General features: G+C 42.6%; 1 pseudogene; it reads left to right on the top strand.

Moving 5' to 3' along the window:
* Nucleotides 1–2,092: 2,092 nt before the first annotated feature.
* LOC116910279 lies at nt 2,093–2,987 on the top strand (annotated as a pseudogene).
* The last annotated feature ends 4,785 nt before the right edge of the window (nt 2,988–7,772 follow it).

Here is a 7,772-nt window from a genome sequence, read left to right as displayed (position 1 = left end):
AGCAGCTTTATTCATAATAGCCAGAAACTGGAAATAACCCAGATGTCTCTCAACTAAAGAATGATTACAGAAAATGTGGTTCATTTGAAATATTATTCAGATATTAAAAACAAGGACATCATGAAGTAAATGGATGGAACTAGAAAATATCATCCTAAGTGAGGTAACCCAGACTCCAAAAGGACATTCATGGTACATTCTCACTGATAAGCAGATATAAGTCACAAAGTACAGACTACCCATGATACACTCCACAGACACAAACAAGTTAGACAAGAAGCAAAGCACAAGCAAGGATGCTTGAATCACACTTAGAAGGGGAAACAAAATAGTCATGGGAGGTAGAGGGAGGGAGGAAAATGTGTGGAAGAGGTGGGGGAAGAGGACTTGGAAGACAGGATAAGGTACAGGGAGAGACTGGAGATAGGCCCTGAGGGCCAGGAGAATGAGTGGAAATCTGCAGTTATGGTGTGGGCATGGAAATCCCTAGGAAGTAGTCCCAGAGACCTGGGATAGAGGAGGCTTCCAGGAGCTGGTACATGTGAACCTGGTCTAACGGTGGGGACATAGAATCTGGAGAGGCTACTTGCTGTAGCCAGGAATGACCCCCAGTGGAAGGATAGGGACAGCAACTCACCTAAAATACTGTCAACCTGAAATTTATCATGTCTAAAAGAAATGCAGGGTTGAAGCAGAGACTGAAGGAGTGATCAACCAATAACTGGCCCAACTAGAAACCCACCCCATGGGTAAGCAGCAATCCCTGACACTATTCGTGATACTCTGTTCTACCTGCAGCCTGGAGCCTAGTAAATCTGTTCTCTGAGGGGCTCTACCAGTAGCAGACTGAAACAGATCCAGATACCCACAGCCAAACTTTAGATGGAGGTTGGGGACACTTATGAAAGAGTGGGCAAAAGGACTGAAGACACTGAAGTAGATGGGAGCCCCATAGGACAACCAACATAGTCAACAAACCTGGTCCACTGGAAGCTCTCAGACTCTAAACCGTCAACCAAAGAACATACTTGTGATGTATGGAGCCTCCAGCACATATGTAGCAGACATGCTACTTGGTCTTCATGGCTGCCTTGTCTGACCTCAGTGGGAGAGAATGTGCTGAAACTGGCAAAGACTTGGTGTGCCAGGGTTGGGGGGTTGTCCAGGGGGATTCTGTGAGGGAATGACCAGGAGAGGGAGTAGTGTGTTGGATGTTAATTAATTAATTAAAAGATCTATGGATTATTTGCTAGCATGATGAACAATCTCTGAGGCAGATTTGAGACTGCTCTGAGAAATGAGGTGAGGGAAGGATTTTTAAAGGGGAAAGCACGAGATCTTCACTATCTACCTTGTTCTACCAAGTGAAGTGATATTTGGGCATCTTAATAAGAAAGTTACAGAAGCCACAAAACTCAATTAGTCAAATCATAACAAGTTAAGTAGTCACAGCTATCCATTATTGGGTGGGGGGGTCTCTGAGTCAGGGTGAGTGAGGTCTTATCTCCCAGGGACTCGGGTCAGAAAGAAATAGCTAGCAGTTACAAGGTGGACGCCTGGCATGAGGTGAAGCATGTTTGGCTATCACAATAGCAATAACGTATTCCAACAAGTTAAAAGTATACTGATTTCCTCAAATTGGGAAATGTATTTTCATATCCAAAAGATACGGAAGGAGTAGATTGTTTTCCATAAATCTGAAGCCAACCTTGAATAATAGTATATTCCTGAACATCCTGAGACTTTATCCAAACACACACATGCAGAGCCCTTGCTTCAGAAGACAGCCCGAGCATATTGTTTGCAAGCTTAGTCTGCTCTTTTCATCCACAAAATGCTTTTGTGTTTAATTTTGGCCAATATTTTATTCGTTGAAAACTTATTTTCAGGTTTTGTGTTGTTTTGACAGGATTCCCGATCATCTAGTGAGAAGTGTTGTATGTACTTCTATAAGTAACCTGTAAACTATGCACAAATGGGTCATTTTTACCAGAAATTTAAGTATCATTAGTAATTAATTATGAATTAATCATGAATTATGAATTAATTTATTTATCTCTCTGTTTTTTCCTCTTCCCCATGTGCAGTAGAGATGGGCGCAGTGAACGACAGCACCTTCAGCCATTTCGTCTTTATAGGCTTCTCTGACCGGCCCCAGCTGGAGAGGGTCCACTTCACCATCATCCTGTCTGCCTACCTTTTGATCCTGCTAGGCAACAGCACCATCATCCTGGTGTCCAGGCTGGACCCGCACCTGCACACCCCCATGTACTTCTTCCCCAGTTCTTTCTGGACCTCACCTACACCAGTAGCTCCATCCCACAGCTGCTCTATAACCTCAGCGGGCCAGACAAGACCATCAGCTACATGGGTTGTGCTCTGCAGCTGGTCCTGTTCCTAGGCCTGGAGTGTGTGGAGTGCCTGCTGCTGGCTGTCATGGTCTATGACCACTTTGTGGCAGTCTGCAAGCTCCCACACTACATCATCTTCATAAGTCCAAGGCTCTGTAGAATTTTAGTGTCTCTTGCTTGAGGTATGGTGTGGTCAACTTTTTGATTATGTCCCCAAGGACCTTGTGGTTGCCTCATTATGGGTATTTCAGAGTAGACCACTTTTTCTGTGAAATGCCAGCCCTCATCAAGTGGCCTGTACCAGCACAACTATTGTTGAAGGCTTTACTTTCCTCCTGGAAATAGGCATTGTGCTGTCCCATCTGGGGTTCATCTTGTTTTCTTATTTCTAAATCATGAGGGCTGTGTCTTGTATGCAGTTGTCCTCAGGAAGGCACAAAATCTTCTACACCTGTGACTTGCGTAGTCTTGCCCTTCTACGGAAATGTCATCTGGATGTTCATGCAGCTAGGGAACAGCTCCTCCCAGGACCAAGGCAAATTCCTCACCCTCTTCTAAAACATTGTGACCCCTTTCCTCAACCATCTGATCTACACGCTCAGGAACGAGGAGGTGAAGGGGTGCTTAGGAGGCTGATTTGGGGAAATGTAAGTTTAACAAAGAAATTATAATTAAGGGCAAAGCTAAGACCTCTCAAAGGGTAAAACCTTACAAAATATGGGTTGGTTAGCCATGTTCAATACCACTAACACCTCTCTGAATTGAAGCAGAATTTGTTACCAACTTCTGGTCCACTTTGTTTTCTTATGTGAGAATTGTGAAGGATTGTGTGAGTTCCAGGACGCTAAAGCCATGTGTACTGATGCCAGATCTGCTGACCATTCCTAATGCTCAAATGCCTACACCTACTGATGAGGAAGGCTAGAAACGAGGACTGTACTGTGTTCTTAAGTCAGTCTGGGAATGACATTTAGTAATAGGCTGAGAGGAATGGGATTTCCTTGACACAGACTCTCTGAGCATTTAGCCTTCGTCGGCAGCATGGCATGAAGACCTGGGATGTATACTCCAGGCAAAAGGCTGCCAACATGAACAAGAGCTTTCTTTCACTCAGCCTTCACTATAGTCTACCACAAGATCTTTCCTTAGCACAATGGGACTACTGTTCCACTTCTTCATACAACAGCATTATGGATAAAACTTTCTTTATAACCACAGTTGTTTATTTACTGGGGTGCACATGCCTTGGCTCATGTGTGGAGGTCAGAAGACAACTTGAGTGGGGGTTTGCTGCTGTGCATGAATATCAAGGATAAAGGTGCCACTCAACAATACATGACATAAAGAGACATTAAGGGGATAACCATGGGATAGGGAAGGCCTGACAGGGATATCCAGGGGACAGATTTGAGGTGGCTCTTCATTTGTGTGATAAAACAAAAAACCACAGACACCTCTCTTGTAGCAGGGAAGTTGATGTTTCTTCATTCCAGAGTGATTTTGGACACTTTAGAAGACAGAGAAAATAGGAATACTTTGAGAGAGTTGCAACTACCAGAGAGGAGGGTCTTGTGTGCAAGGCTGGAGAGTGGGATCTCTGAGTACAAATGCAGGATAATAAAGAGATAAATAAGTTCCATAATGCAAGTCACGATTCCCAGATCTCTCCCTGCTTCTTGTGAGGGATGCAGTGAATGCTACAGGTCAAAGGTCCAAACACAGAGGTTACTCAGGAAGGGGAGAGAAAAGGGAGAATGGGGGCCTATGAGGGGAATGTGCTCAATATCCGGTATTTACAAGTGCAGACCCTTAAGACATAAAGAAAAGGATGTAAGAGATGTGAGAGGGTAATTGTATTTGTGGAGATTGTGCCTTGCTTTCTTGGCTGCTTCTGTTTCCCTTCTACATTGTAGGAAGTGGTTACTAGCTGAAGTGTGGGAGAAGCTGAGCCATGACATGGGGTAGATTGGGGATGTGAAGAATGGAAGGAAAGCCCAACATATTCTTCACTGAGAACAAAACCTTTTCTTTTATATCTTGTTTCATTTTGGTTGTTTCTTTTTTGCCACTTTTCTCTGTTCTTTCAGTCTTTGGGGAAATGGACTCAAAGGAAACCTTTCTATGTGCTTTGCCAGTTTCTCTTTGAAGGTATGAACAATGAAATCTGTGGGGGCCTGAGATTTACAAATTCATATGGCAGAACACAAATATATATCTCTATTTATGTCATGGACAAAGGAGATTGTGTTGGTGTGGTTTGCAAATGACATGGTCTTATCAGGGGCCACAAGCATCTTAGTGAGTCAGCTGTTTGTGACGAAGGCCCATGCAGAGACCAGATATGTAGCTCAATTAGCATGTGCAGATCTAATTTGGTAATAAATGCTTGTCTTCCTATCACTGGAGAGGTGGAGGCAGGGGGTCAACCAGTTCCATAATGAGTTCAAAACCAGCCCAGCACACACGAGACCCTCCCTCCAAAAATAAGAAGCAGGGAGAATAGAGAGATACCTCAACAGTTGACAGCACTTACTACCCTTGCAGAAGACTTGGATTCAGTTCGCAGCACCCAAATAGTTATCCCCCATGGCATATAGCTTCAGTAAAAGGGACTTGAGGCCCTCTTCTGGCCTCTGCAGGTATAAGACACGAAAGTGATACACAGTCACAAATACAAGCAAAACAAGCATACAAATACATTTTTAAAAATGCATAGAATGGTACACATGTGTGTAGCTTCTGATACCATAATGGAGAAATGAGCACACATGCACCAACTGATGCCAGTCTCTGTTGCAAGACAGCAAGTTAGAGTTATATTCACCTTTCAAAATCAAACTCATAAATATGCTACTTTCCTTTGGCATTTGTTTACCCATAAGTTCATTTATTCTGAGGCAAGGTCTCATGTAGCCGAGGATGGGTTCAACTCCACTGCGTAGTGGAGAATGGCACTGAGCTTCTGACCTTTCCACTTTTGCCTCCCAAGTCCTGAGATTACAATGTATGTCATCATGCCTCTCTAAAAATACAGACTCTCAGTATTGCAAATAACATTTGTCAACTTTTAAAGAAAAGAGGAGATCCTTTTTGTTTCTGCCTGTGCCCTGAACTGAACTTGTGCCACAGCTCTCTGTACTCAGATCCTCTGGGGAGAAAACTGGATTCTCAGATATGTGAACGATCTGTAGAGCACAAGTAAGACCACCACTTCTGCTCAAATGGACCCACCTGGAGAACTCAGGACACAGGAACCAACAAGCACAGGATCTGTCCAGTTTCTGCCTGCACCCTGAGCTGACCCTGTGCCACAGCTCTCTATACCCAGATCCTGCTGGGATACCCAGGAGTGCTGACACACAGGCTTACAGTAAAGTCAAGACACCATCAGAGACAACAAGACCAGATAATATGAAAGATAATTAGATGGTGAGAGGCAAGGGCAAGAAACCAAGTAACAGAAACCAAGGCCACTTGGCATCATCAGAATACAGTGGCCTTATGACAGCATGCCCTAGATACCCCCAACACACCAGAAAAGCAAGATTTTGATTTAAAATCACAACTCATGATGATGATAGCAGACTTTAAGAAGGACATAAATAACTCTCTTAAAGGCATACAGGATGACACAGGTAAACAAGTAGAAGCCCTTAAAGAGGAAACACAATAATTCCTTACAGAATTACAAGAAAAAACACCAAACCAGGGGAAGGAATTGAACAAAACAATCCAGGATCTAAAAATGGAAATAGAAAAAATAAAAAAAACACAAAGGTAGACAACCCTGGAGATGGAAAAACCTAGGAAGGAGATCAGGAGTCATAGACACAAACATTACCAACAGAATACAAGAGATAGAAGAGAGACTGACAAACACAGAGGAGAATACTAGCAGCCAGCCATTGAACTGAGAACAAGATCCCCATTGGAGGAGTTAGAGAAATAATTGAAGGAGCTGAAGAGGCTTGCAACCCCATAAGAACAAGAAAACCAACCAAGCAGAGCTCCCAGGGACTAAACCACTACCCAAAGAGTACATATGGACAAACCCATGGCTTCAGCTGTATATGTAGCAGAGGATGACCTTGTTGGGCACCAATGGGAGGAGAAGCCCTTGGTCCTACCAATGCTGGACCCCAGAATGTAAGTGAATGTCAGTGTGGGGAGGCAGGAAGGGGTGGGTGGTTGGGGAGGGGAAACACCCTCATAGAAGAAGGGGGAGGGAGGATGGAATAGGGGGTTTATGGACAGGAAACCAAGAAAGGGGATAACATTTTGAAATGCAAATTAAAAATCCGATGGGGAAAAAAAAAAGAAAAGAAAATGCAAAATGCAAATTGTTCCTAACTCAAAACATCCAGGAAATCCAAGACACAATAAGAAGATCAAACCTAAGGATAATAGGTATAGAAGAGAGTGAAGATTCCCAACTTAAAGGGCCAGTAAATAGCTTCAACAAAATTATAGATGAAAACTTCCCTAACCTAAAGAAAGAGATGCCCATAAACATACAAGAAGCCTACAGAACTCACTCCAAATACATTGGACAAGAAAAGAAATTCCTCCCATTACATAATAGTCAAAACACCAAATGCACAAAACAAAGAAAGAATATTAAAAGCAGTAAGGGGAAAAGGTCAAGTAACATATAAAGGCAGACCTATCAAAATTACCCCAGACTTCTCACCAGAGACTATGAAAGTCAGAAGATCCTGGACAGATGCCATACAGACACTAAGAGAACACAAATGCCAGCCCAGGCTACTATATCCAGCAAAACCTCAATTAACACAGATGAAGAAACCAAGATATTCCATGACAAAACCAAATTTACACAATATCTTTCCACAAATCCAGCCCTACAAAGGATAACAGATGGAAAACTCCAACACAGGAGGGAAACTACATCCTAAAAAAAGCAAGAAAGTAATGTAATGTCAACTAACTCAAAAGAAGATAGCCGAACAAACATAATTCCATCTCTATCAACAAAAAAACAGGAAACAAAAAAATCCCTGGCCCCTAATATCTCTCAACATCAGTGGGCTCAATTCCCCAATAAAAAGACAGAGAATAACAGAGTGTATATGTAAAGAGGACCCAGCCTTTTGCCGCATGCAGAAAATACACCTCAGTGACAAAAAAAGGCACTATATCAGAGTAAAACGCTAGAAAACAATTTTACAAGCAAATGTTCCCAAGAAACAAGCTAGAGTAGCCAATCTAATATTGAATAAAAACAACTTTCCACTAAAGTTATCAAAAAGGATGAGGAAGAACACCATATTCATTAAAGGAAAAATCCACCAAAATGAACTCTTAATCCTGAATATATATGCTCTAAATGCAAGGGTACTTTCATTCATAGAAAAACCATACTAAAGCTCAAAGCACACATTGCACTTCACACAATGATAG

The sequence above is a fragment of the Rattus rattus genome, chromosome 9 (assembly GCF_011064425.1).
Source record: "Rattus rattus isolate New Zealand chromosome 9, Rrattus_CSIRO_v1, whole genome shotgun sequence".
In the NCBI taxonomy this organism is placed as follows: domain Eukaryota; kingdom Metazoa; phylum Chordata; class Mammalia; order Rodentia; family Muridae; genus Rattus; species Rattus rattus.
This window is presented reverse-complemented; position numbering and strand designations above follow the sequence as displayed.